We start from the raw sequence: 16,712 nt of genomic DNA, 5'->3' as shown, positions 1-16,712 counted from the left end.
TGCTCTTGCATGACTCGCTAATGCGAGAATGTGATAGGTGGATATTGACATTAATGTAATGATGTTATCCATGGCTACCATATAGAGCTGTGAATATTTTGTTAGCAAGATGTGACATAATAGCTAAATTTGTTTTTCTTTTATTTTTTGCATATTGGTGTGTGTGTTTCTATGCCAAATCCTGAAATCAACATCCAGGAGAGCTAAAGGTGATATTGTTTACACTTTTTTCATGTCATTCTCACTACAAGCAGTAGAAATCACTAGGTCCTGATGAAGCAGTAGGTGACCTCTGGGCCCAGGTAACACTGCAGAAACATGTCGACCATGACCATAAAAACTGTCAAGGTAGTTATTTGCTAATGCTACCTTTTTTTCACTGTTTTTAATGTTGGGAAAGGAAGGTTCCTAATAAACTGTTTTCCTTCCTCTACCCTATTTTATTGAAACCACCACTGTTTAGATTTAATTAATTTGTTTACTTTAATATTCTGCACTGCTTGTTAGCAACCCCCTGATACCTACTCAGTGATAAATACATTCATTCGGATATAGAGAACAACTGTAACACATTTGTGCGTGATCGCACACTGGGCCACTTCCAGTGTGCCTTATGATGTCTTTTCCAAATGATGAAGGGCGGTACAGGTCGGTTGCCTGATGGGAACACTACCAGCATTCTGAAAGTGCCCAGTGAACGACTTTGTAGGTAGTCCACTCACACCTTTATTTAATCTAATGTATTAAATTCTTTTTGGAGTTCGAGACCAAGTGCTACCTTGTTGTTGGTAGTAGTTAAGGTAGAGGGCTGTAGCATTTTGGTCATTAAATATTCCCTCAGACCCCCGTTTTGTAAGTATCGTCAATATATTGCACCAGAACAGACTTTCCGGGTAAAACTAAAGATTCAAGGCATTTTTTCAGAATCTGATTAAAGATAGAGGGGCTTTCCGTGTACCCCTGGGGGACACGATTCCAAACATACACGTGACTGTTGAAAGCAAATGAGAAAAGAAATTTGCTGTCTGGGTGCAAGGGGATCGAAAAGAATGCGTGACATAGGTCTATCACAGTGAACCACTCAGCATCCCAGGGAATCTGATACAGGATCACTGCGGGGTTCGGGACAATAGGACAGCAAGGAACCACAATCTTGTTTACCTTTCTCAGGTCCTGCACTACTCTGTACTTGCCACTAGGCTTCTTGATTCCAATTATGGGGGAATTACACGGACTACTCATCACTTCTTGTATGATGTTGGCTTCTAGCAATTTCTGTATTTCGATGGCAACTCCTGCTCTCACTTCAGCACTCATTTTATATGGCTTGGTATTGGGGTAAACTGCATTTTCTTTCATGGATATTTGTATTGGGTCTACATTGGCCATTAATCCTACATCCTTCCCTGTAAAATCCCATACTTCTTGTTTCACTGTCTTTTGGAGTTCTTCGGGTAAATCTTGTACAGTCATTCGTTTAATTTCTGAGTCAGGTCTAATTAACATTAATTTGTATATGCCATCTTCGTCTGGGGTTTGAATTTCGACGCCCTTTGGGGTGCAAAAGATAGTACAGTTCATTTTGCACAACAAATCACGTCCTAGTAAGTTTACAGGACTGGTATCACATACGACAAATCTATGCATTTCTTTGAAGTTCCCTATAGTGATCTCCATGGGCTCAGTAACTGGGGTACTAATCAATTGTTTAGACACACCTACTACTTGGATTGCTGCTCCCGAGAGGGGTAGGTTTGTAACGTCCGCTGTTCTCACAGTAGAACGGGTAGCACCAGTGTCCAATAGAAAGGTGACATCATTTCCATCAACCTTTCCTTCAATGTATGGCCCTGACTGGTCTACCGGCAAGGAGGCGCCAAGTACGCACTCCTCGTCCTCCCCTCTCATGCCCCGTCAGTATTGATCGTCGCAGAGAAAAGTGTCATTCAACAAAAACTGCGATGTTGCTGCATTTCTATTCTCATTGCCTCCCCAGATCTCTATGACATCACCCTGTGGCGACTTTCCCTTATAATTTGGTTTTGGTGCTCGGGGCAATTGACTTGCCTTTACCTGATGCTGGGTCTTTCTTGATTTTTCATTCTGCGTCTGTGGAATTAAATCAGGGGTTTGGGTATTATCATTCTGCAAATATGGACACTCGTCTCTCCAGTGCCCGATTTCTCTGCACTGGTGGCAGGGAAATTTCTTTTTAGCTTCCTCTCTGCTCATTTTTACTTTGGGCTTCCCTCCACCCCCAGAACCTTGATTTTGGGTATTTTTATTCATTTTATTTAATTGTTTTTCCTGTTGCTCAGCTAATTTTACTTGTGCCCACATGACCTTCTCCTTCAAAGCCTTACGCTTTTCTACCATCTCATCCTCACAGTACTTGGCGTACCGTAGGACCTCATCCATTTTCTTAGACTGCCAACAAATTTTATTATCTTTGATCCACTGGCAAATTTCGGGTCTTAAACCGTTTACAAACCTGTAAATGAAATGGGTCATGTCCTTCATCTCGATGTTATCTATACCACTGTACGTTTTAAACACCTGTAACAGTCTTTCATAATAGGAGTGTACAGTCTCATCCCTTTCCTGCATGGTTCTATCTATCTTGGTCCAATCAGTTTCCTTGGCAGGCACCTTTTGCTTCAGATGTTGAATTACCTGATCATATTTTTTCATCACTTCCTTAGAGGGTTCTCCTGTTTTAGAGTCCCTCGGGTATTCCTCACTAGGCCAAGCTATGGCTATTTTACACTTGGTCCTTAAATCTACAGGGACCACAATGTCAAAGAACCCATCCAAGTCTTTCCATAGGCATTTTTGCACCTTTACAAACCTTTCCACTTGCCTGTACCAGTCTACGGGGTTTTCTCGCAATTTTGGGAAATCATTTGTAAAGGACACAATATCTTGTCTGGACCAGGGCACATGTACATATTTTCCACCTGGCACTTCTCTCATAGGGTACAACTGCTCGGGTTTGTCAACCTCTTTTAGAACAAATTCAGGAGTTACTTGTTTAGACCTGGCCTCATCTTTCTTCCTGGCCCATCTGGCTTTCCATCTTTCTACATCTCCCCATTTCTGCAATACTGTCAATAATTCTTTGACCTGGGCCTTTTTCCCTGACACATTCAGGTTTTCCAAATCTTTGTCTGAGAAATCTGCTCTGTACGGTTTTTGCAATGGTTTTGATTTTGAAATATCTATTCCCATGCTAGCTGCAGTGTCTGTTAGCTTTTCATGAAGTACTCTGGCATTTCGGGTAAGACTTTTGCAAATAAACAGCATCTCTTCCTCAGAATAGGTATTTAATCGGTCTAGTCCTACGTTTCCTGCCATTAGTTCTTCTATTTCTACTCTTAATTTGTAGAGATCTAAAGGTTTCGTCTGTGGAGTTTGTTTTTCTAATTCTTGACTCCATCTTTCGATTTCTTCAGGAGTCACCAATGTGACACTCTTAGTACCCGAAGTCAATTCCATTTGAATCTCCCTCGTGTTGAAAGTATTATGTCTTTTCTGCATCCTTTTCCCTGTGTCCCTAATGGGCAGATCCATTAGCGAGACCTCAGACTCACACTCACTTGTCTGGTCATCTACAATTAAGGGTTCTGGTCTTGGCGGCGCTATAACTGGGGTAATAACTGGAGTTTTTGGACTCCCTTGTCGGTCCCCATATAACGGAACCACTGGTCCAATAGTTACTGGGATTGTCAAAGCGTCAGGGCTTGTATTTAACTGGGAGATTTTCTGAATTACCTCAGCTCTCTGTTGAGCTAGAGCCTCTTGCTCTCTTTCCTGCAGTAGTCTATCCAGGCTTATTTCAGGCACTATTTGCGGAGTCAATGTTGGGGCAGTTGGGTGCGTCATACTAGGTCCTTCACCATAATTAGGTCTTGGGAACAGACTTCCTGTGCCTAGGGATCTTGGTTCTTCCTCATACGGAGGTTGTAAGAACGGCATTCCTGAACTTGAGGGTCTCGCCCCACCATCGTAGGGAATTCTAGAGCAAAAGTCTCGTTCACGTGAGTATCTCGCCTCTCCACCAGCGGGTATTCTTGGGTAAATATCTCTCGTATCTACGGGTCCTAAATTCTCGGCATAGGGAGGTATTTGGCAACCCCCTCCTACACTTGCAGATCTGGCCTCATCCTGGAGAGGAGGTCTTCGAGAATTATCCCCTTCACTGGAAGGTCTATTTCTTTCATTGTAAGGAGGCGGACTTCTCATAAACAGGTCATCTAATAATTCATCATCCGACTCTCCAATGGGCACCCAATGTTTACACTTTTCTGTTTTCTTTCCCCCCCAGGAGGACCACCCACTGGCATCATTGGAAAGAGTCCTTCTACAATCATATTCTGTCTCCATTGTTTCATCTTTTTGTCTCGGGTCTCTTGTTTCAGTTTCGGATACCATTTTGTTAAACCTTTATCCATGCGGGGCTTGTCTCTCTCAAAAGCCTCAATCTCCCATTCCTCTAATGCTTCGTACTGCGTTAATCTAGGTCTGGGATGTAAATCATTCATTCGGGTTCTTAAATTAAATAGAATCCTGCTATTAAATGTACCGTCTAACGGAAAAGCCAAAATTCCGTCATCCTTGGTGTATTCCACCCAGTTTTCCAACCATACACATGAGTGATACCCTTTATCGAACATCATGAAAGATGCGGGAGTATTCGGTGGCGGTATGACAACACCTACTCTGGTTCTAATCGGTTTGTCCTTTTTGAAATAATTCTTTACCTTATTTACAAGAGACAATTTTCTCTTATTTCCGTACATAATGTCTGTCTTTTGACCTTTCCACTGATCGTTCTCAAACCCCATACACCGAGGATCAGGTCTGGTATGCGGTCTATACGAATGCCACATACGATTCCTACGAGTGACTTTTGTTTACAAAATCACTCCCAATCCAAGTGCGTCTTTTAGTTTCGTGCAACTAATGAAATGCACAGTTTCAAATAATTTCGACCAATGGGTGCGCGGCCTTTTCGCGAGACAGTTCTCACGCTTCGGCACTCACCCCTCCTTTACAATTCCGGCTCCGCTACACACCCGCTGCGTCTACCAATCCCAATGACGTCAGAGCAGCCTCGCAACTGACTCCCTCCTTCACAAGGTAACGGAAACTTTCTTTCTTTCTAAAGTGCTAGTGCTTGGTTATTTAACAACGAATACACATTCACCACTGTACTCAAGTGTCTAGACAGTAAAGAATCTGTTTCACTGCAAGTAAACTACTTCCATTTACTTTTCACACACTACGGATAGATCTCTTCTGCCTACCCTTCACTCAAGCATTAAGGAACCTGCTACTTCTTTGAGTCACCCACTTCTTTTCGGGATATATACTAAGTCTAAAGTTTCACCAGCGAACCCCTTTGCTATCACCCAAGCTCCGATGAACCTGCTACTCCTTCCGGTGCGACCCTTACTAGGTTATATCACAATAGAAGTTTTGCCAGTAAACTCGTTGCTATCATTTATTCAACTATTCATTCAGAAAACCCTAGTTAGTGCTTCCAGTTCTACCTAACCTGCACCAACTTTCCTTAAGTCAGTGACCTCAAAGCAAGTGGATTCTCTTCACCACTCGCTATTCAATTCCCCGGGGATTCCCAACAAACATGTAACAGTAATTAACGAATGGGTTAATACATGTATCAGTACAATAATAGGAAAACAATTTTAAAACATTTCATAATTTTTCCAGCAAACATTTCACGTGAGTGATCAATTCACATGAATTGCTTACTCTTGTAGCAGCATCAACATTTGTTCTAGCAGCAATAATTTCTCAACTAGCAGCATCCAACTTGTCTAGCTTTACTAGTCCTACCTAACTTTAACTAGTCCCTAACCATTACCTCTGCTACCAGAAAATTACTGATAGAGATCGTAGGTCACCCGACCAACAATTTCACCATATAGTTTTCGGGCCCATAAATTTTAATTCACCATATACATTAATCAGGCGACCTTACAAATCTCCACCAGCAACCCTGAGTCCTTCCTATTTAATTCTAGTGTACCCGACTTACCAATCCACCGTTACGGGTACCTATGACCACAATGGATCAGGGAGCTAGCTGTGAAAGAAGGTAGGCAAAATACAATCCCAACGATATAGTACTTCGGCATTAAATGATCACAGACAACTGGAAGTTTTAAAGGTTTTATCTAGAAATCAGTTTCGAAAATCATTAAGTTTACAGTCAAAAGGCAATCGATAATCAAGATAACGAAAATCACATAACTATAGAGAAAAAATATATGGGCAATCATTTAAGTTGTAAATTAGTGAGACAGGGAAACACGCTAAGTAGAATTCAAATGAAACTCAAGAATAGACATCTATAAATGGGCAAGCTTATTCACATACTAGACTTATACTATGGGGACGTGCTTCATGAGAATGATTTGAAAATTTGGAATCCTATACATCTATAGGAAGGGTGAGAAGTGGAACACGCTATAATTATAACATCATTACTTCAAAAATAGATTGCAGGAGAAATTGCAAACCACATTTATAATTCGTAACCAGTATAGAGTGAATGTGCTCTAAAAGGTAGGGTAACATAGGAACATGCTATGAAAATAAAAATGCGATGTCTTTTCATATAGTAGATTGCGGATAGCATGGAAATTAACGTGTGCAAAGGTATGTCTTTATTAAAGCAAAGACAGAAAAATAGAAGGTGCAGTATAGAGTTCTCAGCAATATATTTACCTAGAATGGTGTGAAAACCAACCCTGGCCACGGATTAGTCAAGGACAGGAAATACCCCACGGAAGGACAGTCATCAATGGGACAGCAGGTGCAGAATGGACACCCCAGGACAGGACAGGAAAACCAAATTAGGATCAGGACAGGACCACCAAGGCACGACCAGCACCCGCAGTTTGGAAGCAACGCCTGCGCTCCACCCTCTCTGCAGCTATCAGTCAGAACCCCGATTGGGTTAGCGAACTCCCCAGCAAAGTGCTCCGCCAGCACTTAAGGTTTAGTAAAACCTTTGAGTCTATGATCAAATTCGGACAGAGTGCTCCGCAGCGCTCTGTATTCAGTCACCTATTGAGTGCGTTGGGTCAGTGACAGGTCAGCTATTCAGACAAGTCGGACAAATTCTCTAGCTAAACCTAGGCTAGTTATACTGTTTTTGGGTCAGTGTACCACCCCCCAATGTTGCAAAGTGTCAGAATCCCCAATTTCGATTGGTCCCCAAGTAGGATAGGTTAACACACCAATCAGAATAAACTTCTACAAGTCTCAATTTGCATGATATGGAACCGCCTAGCAGATTTGGGGTTCCCATGAGAGAATACACAGAATACAATAGAAAAATTTCATTGTATCAATTTCAGAACAGTCGACTCCATCTTGCTGGGTCAGAGGTTGCTTTCACATGAGCATCTTGACTATGGCTGCCAGCTGGCTGAGTTCCACTGCTCAAGGCTACCTTCTCCCTGCCTGCGCGACATGCGCAGTAGGGACTTTCAAGATGGTTCTCGTCTCATCCAGACCCCCCAATATCGCGGTACATGTAAAGTAAGCGAAAACAAATTAATACATAGAATATAAATGAATTCATTTGTGTGTCATGAATAGCTACCTTATTGCTTACCTATAAAAATATACTATGCAATTACGGGTTAGCGCAACAAACAATAACACGAGAGCATCTGCGCAAGCTTCACCACGTTAAGACACATACAGCCATTTTAAAGGCAAGTACGCATGCGCACATTTTCCCACCAGAACTGCAACTACGTCACGTCACGGGAGTGAGACCAACGCATGCGCAGTAGAAAATCCCCAAGCGGCGGCCATTTTATAGACAAGGGTTATTCGTATTAGTAAAACACATAGGCAAGCATCACTAACATACACGCACACCCAAAATAATAGAAAATTAGTAAGACACACAAGTTGAATTATTGTGTTATATGTTATTCGAGGTTCATGAATTCAAGCAAGTCACGTAATATGTGAAATCTTGCTTCATCAACCCTATGGCCTTAATTTTATTGGATGCCGAAAAGGCTTTTGACAGGGTCTCCTGGCCCTTTTTATGGGCTTCCATGAAGCTTTATGGGATTAGGGAGGGCTTTATTTGGGTCATTAAAAGTATGAATCAAGACCCAATCGCCAAGCTAGCACTGATGAGAACACATTCGGGGGAGATTGATATATAGGGCGGGGCACTAGACAAGGGTGCCCCTGCTCTCCCTTGTTATTTGCAATTTACATTGACCCGTTAATTAGATTAATACAAGAGAGCCAGGCAGTATTACCAGTTTCTGCCCGAGGAGGAGAGGAAAAAATTCTAGGCTATGCTGACGATTTAGCGATAGTCACGTCGGCTCCGCAGCAGACTTTGGAGGAGTTAGGTGTGTTAACATCTCGATTTGGTAAAGTCTCCGGCTATCATATGAATGAAAGTAAAACCCAAATAGTCATTAATGAAAAAGTGGATCTCGTTGATCAACGGATTGTAGCAAATGCAAAGTATTTGGGGGTCGAGATAAGTTCCACCCCAACTGCTATTGTAGAATTAAATCTTGCGCCCTTATTAGTCAAAATGAAATCTGATACCAAGAGGATGAGAAATCTTTATCTGACGCTTATGGGTCGAAGCAACGTTATTAAAATGATTTTTTTGCTCAAGATATTATATTATTTTAGAGCCACCCCCCTGGAGTTTAATGAGCTATGGTTTCAGAAATTTGATCAGGCCATCTCGTGGTTTCTATGGGCGGGGCAGCCCCAAGACGGGCATTAAGCTTTATGACGCTACCCAGAGATCGGGGGGGCTGGTCTGTCCCCAATTTCCAGACTTATTACTGGGCCACTACCTTGAAGTATTCAGGCGAGTTGATAAATGGATACAATCCGGACAATCCTGAAAACTCTATCTTCTAACTTATCTGCGGGAGAGAAGCCAGGGGCCTTTTATTACGGCAGATTGACTTCGCTTACTATAAGAGGGTTACGTTTAAGGTTCTGATAGGAGTCTATAAAGTTCGGACTGCAGTTAGGAAAAGGTTTGGAATTGGCCGGTTCCATAGGTATTCCCCTCTTGCCGATAATAATGCCATATGCTATTATTATTTTAGTAGATGGGGGATAGAGGGAGTTATTGTATAGGGGATCTTCTTTCTGGCGATAACCTACTTTCTTTTGATGCTCTCAAAGACAGATTTGGCATAGGGAATAAGGATTTTTTTTAATTCCTACAAATTCGTGATTTCTTTGAGAAAAAATGCCAGAACCGGAATCGAATCCCACTTGATTTGCGTAAAGGTAATCCACCGCAAACCGCTGCCATCTACAAAGCCATTACGGAAAAAATGGGGGATGATGTTCCTAAGCATTTCGATAGATGGCAAACAGTGCTACAGGCTGGGCAGGGGGATTGTGAGGACTCTCTGTTCTTCAGTCAAACATCATGTATATCTGCAAATCTACAAGTGTTTCAAGACCTGGTGTAATCTGTATGTGACTCCCGCTCGTATACACAGACAGGGGGTAGTACCGGTATACACTGCCCTCGCTGTGGTGTGGTGGCCGCCGATAGCACACACATGTTCGCTACCTGTCCGGGTCTCTCCCAAATATTACCTAAAATTGAACAAAGGCTGGAGGCTATACTGGGTCACATGGTGACACTTACCCCGCAGGCAATAATGCTGGGATTTCTAACCAAGCGATGGATGAAAATCATAGAAAATTGGTGTTTATCGCTATGGCAGTTTAACATTTATGCTTGGCCACGGCATGGCTTGATGCAGTTCCGCCGACAGAATATGCTTGGTTTAATAAATTTCTATCTATATATAATTGGGAGATAGCGGTGGTGAGGAGGAAGGGAAGACGTGCTAGAGAGAAAGGAGAGAAGCTCTGGCTGCCTCTGACTAATTGACTTAATAGCTCGGTATGAAATATTTTGTTGTTGTGATATATCTATGTATATTTTCCTTGTAATTCCTTTCTCTTGTGTCCTTTGATTTTGGTTCTGCTTGAAGATGGATCCACCTGGGTGGGGGGGGGGGGCGAAAATATCGGAAAAAACACTTGGGGTATCAGCCACAGCCTTTGTTTTTTGTCTGTTGTCTATGAATTATGCCTGTTTACTTTTTGTGGTCTGACACCCCAATAAAACAAAAAAAAAAGGAAAATTACATTATGAGCGTGCCTTCGTTGGTTCTGAAATGTACATAATGTATCTTTATGCTTGTTGAAGTCAGTCCCTCTGCAGCACTCGGCGACTGGGCAGACTGGGCTCCACTCTAAGTGTACCTGAATAAATAGATATTGGTTTGTATTCTCTACTGTGTGACCAACTCTTCATTTAGTATGGAAGGCTGAGAGGTGGTCCTGAGTGACCCGGGTGACCCAAATCGAGCCACTTCCTTCGATGATACCACCAAATTTAGTCATATTTCCCTTTTCTTGCGGACACAATTATCGTGTCAATGGTGAGCTCTCATGCACCCAAGTGGCACCCTTAGAGGGTGCCCACCAAGATACCGAGTTCCCCTATGCCTTGGCTGGCTTGCTTAGCCGTTTGCTGCCAAAATGTGTAGGACCGACCACATAAAAGGGTGTCGGAGATTAGAGAAGTTCACTGCAAAAGGTGAATATGGTGCACATTTTGTTTGTTAAAAATACTCTCACCCACAAATTGTGACATGTTTCACCATTGGGCCTGCTGTAACATACCTGCGCAGACCAATGCCTGGGAGGGAGCATAAGGGTGGGGGAAGACAATACAAACAAATAATATCAGGGATCAACAAAGTATGCTGCGATCTAATTTAAAACTGGCACGAGAATATCATCTTTTTATTTTATACTGGATTTCCTGGTCAGAATGGATTAAAATATATGTAAAATAGGATGGTGGTGTAGGGGCAAATTATTACCCCTACACCACTCCTATCTACATAGAAGTGGTGTAGGGCTAATAATTTGCCCCGATAGATAGGAGGGGTGTAGAGCTAATAATTTGCTAGTGAAAGACCCATCAGGGCTGTGAGCTTCAAAGGCTTCACCATTTCTGATAAGTAAGTGACTTGTATCCTAGTAGAACCAAAGTCCCCCTGTGCCCCCAGGCACTCGTGTTTTGTGAGCAGACAGGAAATTAGGTAATCAGGAGGCGTGCACCTCCCAAAGTCTAGCCACATCTCTAGGGTGGGCTAGTGGGCATATACAGCCGAAGAACGCCTGTGCCATCTTGAAAAGTCCCAAGAATAGTGGGTTCTGGGTAGTTTGGTAACATACACCCACCGGATATGGTCACCTCAGGGGCGGATTAGCTGCAGGACTAGTATCCCAATGGCTACTTGCTCTCATACCCCTAAACACCCCCTAAATCCCTGACACCAGAACTCCAGATCTGCTGTGAAGAAGAAAAAGACAAAGAAGAGACTGTGTTATCACAAGGCAGGACATCATAAAGAGGCTCGAAGTACTGCATCTGTGGCAACCCCTTGAACCCGCTGGACTACAATTACCTTCCACTTTTTCTCCTTTAGGAAGGAGCTCAAAAAATTGCTTTTTACCAACTAGGGTTTCACACTGATGCTCAGGAGAAATCAGTGCCAAGGCACCTTAAGGTACACGTGCGCGTGATAAATTTCTACAACATAGAATAACATAACATAACTCATCCTGGACCAGAGACCAGTTCCAAAAGTTAAGATGTACTCTTCTGCGACCCAAAGACTTCACCAGGACTTGCAAGGACTAGATGTACTAATCCCCAGCAGTAGGCAGGCACAAACTGCACTTTCATGACCCAAAGAAGGAATATCCACCGGACTCCATTGAGGACCAGCCCAAAAGTAACTGGCCAGGTGCCTTCGGAAAAGTGTAGTCCTGAACCTCAGCGAGTCTCATCCCTCTACAGTTTTTTTAGTGGTCTTGCTGACTACTGACTACTTTACTCAATACTCAAAAAAGAGGGGAATCCTTGGCTCCATCAACCTTCTACTTCTTTGGCGCAGTTGTCGAGTACTTGCATCCCAAATCTGTTTGCGTTAGCACGCCTGGCAAAGTCAGCTCCCGTTCAGCACCACGGCTAGGCAAGGATACCACTACACCCAATACGCCCAAACTAGGTAGAGCTGTTTGGCCTGGTGATTCCTGGTCAAGGCCCCCTCCAAGATTCACCCCCAAGGGGCTCCTGTGAACTCGACCTGCAAATATCATTTTGCTATGTACTGCTTCTCAGCACCCGCAGGTCCCGTTTAGCACCAAAAACAGCTAGGTCCACCTCTACACCCGGACTCCTTGGGCAAGGTAAAAGTTTTCTGGCTGTCGAAGCTTGGTCTTTGGACCCGCAAAACCTTAACTCCAAGTGGGTTCCATAGATCTCAACCCGTAAGTGACCGAGTGTTAACTTCTGTTCTTTTCATTGACCGCAATGACGAAGTTTGAAAGGTCGGAAATTTATTGATTTTACTATCATTGTAAATTCTATAACTCTGGTTATATGAATGGTACATACTTCATTCTGGTGTTTAAAATAATATAAAAATAAGCTCTATTTTAAAAGATTGTTGTCAGATTTCTTTTGAGTCGTGTCAATTACTTATCATCAATGTTGGTTCTGTAAAATGATTTACACATGCCCCTCTAAGTAAGCCTGTCTGCTCTTTGCCACTCTACTAGGACTGAGAGAGGGATTACTAGTGTGGATCAGAGGTCCATTTTCGGGTATTGTGTTAATATTACATGGTAAGGGTTCCCGGTCATACCACAGAATATTACCACCTTGCTACACAGAGATTCTGGGATGGGTTGATCTCAACATGACAAGCGAAAGCGGAGGTAACATCTTGAATTACTCTGGATAGTTTCTTCAGGAGTCACCAACGTGACACTCTTAGTACCCGAAGTCGATTCCATTTGAATCTCCCTCGTGTTGAAAGGATTATGTCTTTTCTGCATCCTTTTCCCTGTGTCCCTAATGGGCAGATCCATTAGCGAGACCTCAGACTCGCACTCACTTGTCTGGTCATTTACGATTAAGGGTTCTGGTCTTGGCGGCGCTATAACTGGGGTAATAACTGGAGTTTTTGGACTCCCTTGTCGGTCCCCATATAACGGAACCACTGGTCCAATAGTTACTCAGCTCTCTGTTGAGCTAGAGCCTCTCGCTCTCTTTCCTGCAGTAGTCTATCCAGGCTTATTTCAGGCACTATTTGCGGAGTCAATGTTGGGGCAGTTGGGTGCGTCATACTAGGTCCTTCACCATAATTAGGTCTTGGGAACAGACTTCCTGTGCCTAGGGATCTTGATTCTTCCTCATACGGAGGTTGTAAGAACGGCATTCCTGAACTTCAGGGTCTCGCCCCACCATCGTAGGGAATTCTAGAGCAAAAGTCTCGTTCACGTGAGTATCTCGCCTCTCCACTAGCGGGTATTCTTGGGTAAATATCTCTCGTATCTACGGGTCCTAAATTCTCGGCATAGGGAGGTATTTGGCAACCCCCTCCTACACTTGCAGATCTGGCCTCATCCTGGAGAGGAGGTCTTCGAGAATTATCCCCTTCACTGGAAGGTCTATTTCTTTCATTGTAAGGAGGCGGACTTCTCATAAACAGGTCATCTAATAATTCATCATCCGACTCTCCAATGGGCACCCAATGTTTACACTTTTCTGTTTTCTTTTCCCCCCCAGGAGGACCACCCACTGGCATCATTGGAAAGAGTCCTTCTACAATCATATTCTGTCTCCATTGTTTCATCTTTTTGTCTCGGGTCTCTTGTTTCAGTTTCGGATACCATTTTGTTAAACCTTTATCCATGCGGGGCTTGTCTCTCTCAAAAGCCTCAATCTCCCATTCCTCTAATGCTTCGTACTGCGTTAATCTAGGTCTGGGATGTAAATCATTCATTCGGGTTCTTAAATTAAATACAATCCTGCTATTAAATGTACCGTCTAACGGAAAAGCCAAAATTCCGTCATCCTTGGTGTATTCCACCCAGTTTTCCAACCATACACACGAGTGATACCCTTTATCGAACATCATGAAAGATGCGGGAGTATTCGGTGGCGGTATGACAACACCTTCTCTGGTTCTAATCGGTTTGTCCTTTTTGAAATAATTCTTTACCTTATTTACAAGAGACAATTTTCTCTTATTTCCGTACATAATGTCTGTCTTATGACCTTTCCACTGATCGTTCTTAAACCCCATACACCGAGGATCAGGTCTGGTATGCGGTCTATACGAATGCCACATATGATTCCTACGAGTGACTTTTGTTTACAAAATCACTCCCAATCCAAGTGCGTCTTTTATTTTCGTGCAACCAATGAAATGCACGGTTTCAAATAATTTCGACCAATGGGTGCGCGGCCTTTTCGCGAGACAGTTCTCACGCTTCGGCACTCACCCCTCCTTTACAATTCCGGCTCCGCTACACACCCACTGCGTCTACCAATCCCAGCGCGGTACGGAGTGACGTCAGAGCAGCCTCGCAACTGACTCCCTCCTTCACAAGGTAACGGAAACTTTCTTTCTTTCTAAAGTGCTAGTGCTTGGTTATTTAACAACGAATACACATTCACTACTGTACTCAAGTGTCTAGACAGTAAAGAATCTGTTCACTGCAAGTAAACTACTTCCATTTACTTTTCACACACTACGGATAGATCTCTTCTGCCTACCCTTCACTCAAGCATTAAGGAACCTGCTACTTCTTTGACTCATCCACTTCTTTTCGGGATATATACTAAGTCTAAAGTTTCACCAGCGAACCCCTTTGCTATCACCCAAGCTCCGATGAACCTGCTACTCCTTCCGGTGCGACCCTTACTAGGTTATATCACAATAGAAGTTTTGCCAGTAAACTCGTTGCTATCATTTATTCAACTATTCATTCAGAAAACCCTAGTTAGTGCTTCCAGTTCTACCTAACCTGCACCAACTTTCCTTAAGTCAGTGACCTCAAAGCAAGTGGATTCTCTTCACCACTCGCTATTCAATTCCCCGGGGATTCCCAACAAACATGTAACAGTAATTAACGAATGGGTTAATACATGTATCAGTACAATATTAGGAAAACAATTTTAAAACATTTCATAATTTTTCCAGCAAACATTTCACGTGAGTGATCAATTCACATGAATTGCTTACTCTTGTAGCAGCATCAACGTTTGTTCTAGCAGCAATAATTTCTCAACTAGCAGCATCCAACTTGTCTAGCTTTACTAGTCCTACCTAACTTTAACTAGTCCCTAACCATTACCTCTGCTACCAGAAAATTACTGATAGAGATCGTAGGTCACCCGACCAACAATTTCACCATATAGTTTTCGGGCCCATAAATTTTAATTCACCATATACATTAATCAGGCGACCTTACAAATCTCCACCAGCAACCCTGAGTCCTTCCTATTTAATTCTAGTGTACCCGACTTACCAATCCACCGTTACGGGTACCTATGACCACAATGGATCAGGGAGCTAGCTGTGAAAGAAGGTAGGCAAAATACAATCCCAACGATATAGTACTTCGGCATTAAATGATCACAGACAACTGGAAGTTTTAAAGGTTTTATCTAGAAATCAGTTTCGGAAATCATTAAGTTTACAGTCAAAAGGCAATCGATAATCAAGATAACGAAAATCACATAACTATAGAGAAAAAATATATGGGCAATCATTTAAGTTGTAAATTAGTGAGACAGGGAAACACGCTAAGTAGAATTCAAATGAAACTCAAGAATAGACATCTATAAATGGGCAAGCTTATTCACATACTAGACTTATACTATGGGGACGTGCTTCATGAGAATGATTTGAAAATTTGGAATCCTATACATCTATAGGAAGGGTGAGAAGTGGAACACGCTATAATTATAACATCATTACTTCAAAAATAGATTGCAGAAGAAATTGCAAACCACATTTATAATTCGTAACCAGTATAGAGTGAATGTGCTCTAAAAGGTAGGGTAACATAGGAACATGCTATGAAAATAAAAATGCGATGTCTTTTCATATAGTAGATTGCGGATAGCATGGAAATTAACGTGTGCAAAGGTATGTCTTTATTAAAGCAAAGACAGAAAAATAGAAGGTGCAGTATAGAGTTCTCAGCAATATATTTACCTAGAATGGTGTGAAAACCAACCCTGGCCACGGATTAGTCAAGGACAGGAAATACCCCACGGAAGGACAGTCATCAATGGGACAGCAGGTGCAGAATGGACACCCCAGGACAGGACAGGAAAACCAAATTAGGATCAGGACAGGACCACCAAGGCACGACCAGCACCCGCAGTTTGGAAGCAACGCCTGCGCTCCACCCTCTCTACAGCTATCAGTCAGAACCCCGATTGGGTTAGCGAACTCCCCAGCAAAGTGCTCCGCCAGCACTTAAGGTTTAGTAAAACCTTTGAGTCTATGATCAAATTCGGACAGAGTGCTCCGCAGCGCTCTGTATTCAGTCACCTATTGAGTGCGTTGGGTCAGTGACAGGTCAGCTATTCAGACAAGTCGGACAAATTCTCTAGCTAAACCTAGGCTAGTTATACTGTTTTTGGGTCAGTGTACCACCCCCCAATGTTGCAAAGTGTCAGAATCCCCAATTTCGATTGGTCCCCAAGTAGGATAGGTTAACACACCAATCAGAACAAACTTCTACAAGTCTCAATTTGCATGATATGGAAC

This window comes from Lissotriton helveticus, chromosome 1_1 (assembly GCF_964261635.1).
Source record: "Lissotriton helveticus chromosome 1_1, aLisHel1.1, whole genome shotgun sequence".
Classification (NCBI taxonomy): domain Eukaryota; kingdom Metazoa; phylum Chordata; class Amphibia; order Caudata; family Salamandridae; genus Lissotriton; species Lissotriton helveticus.
Note: the sequence above shows the minus strand (reverse complement) of the source record.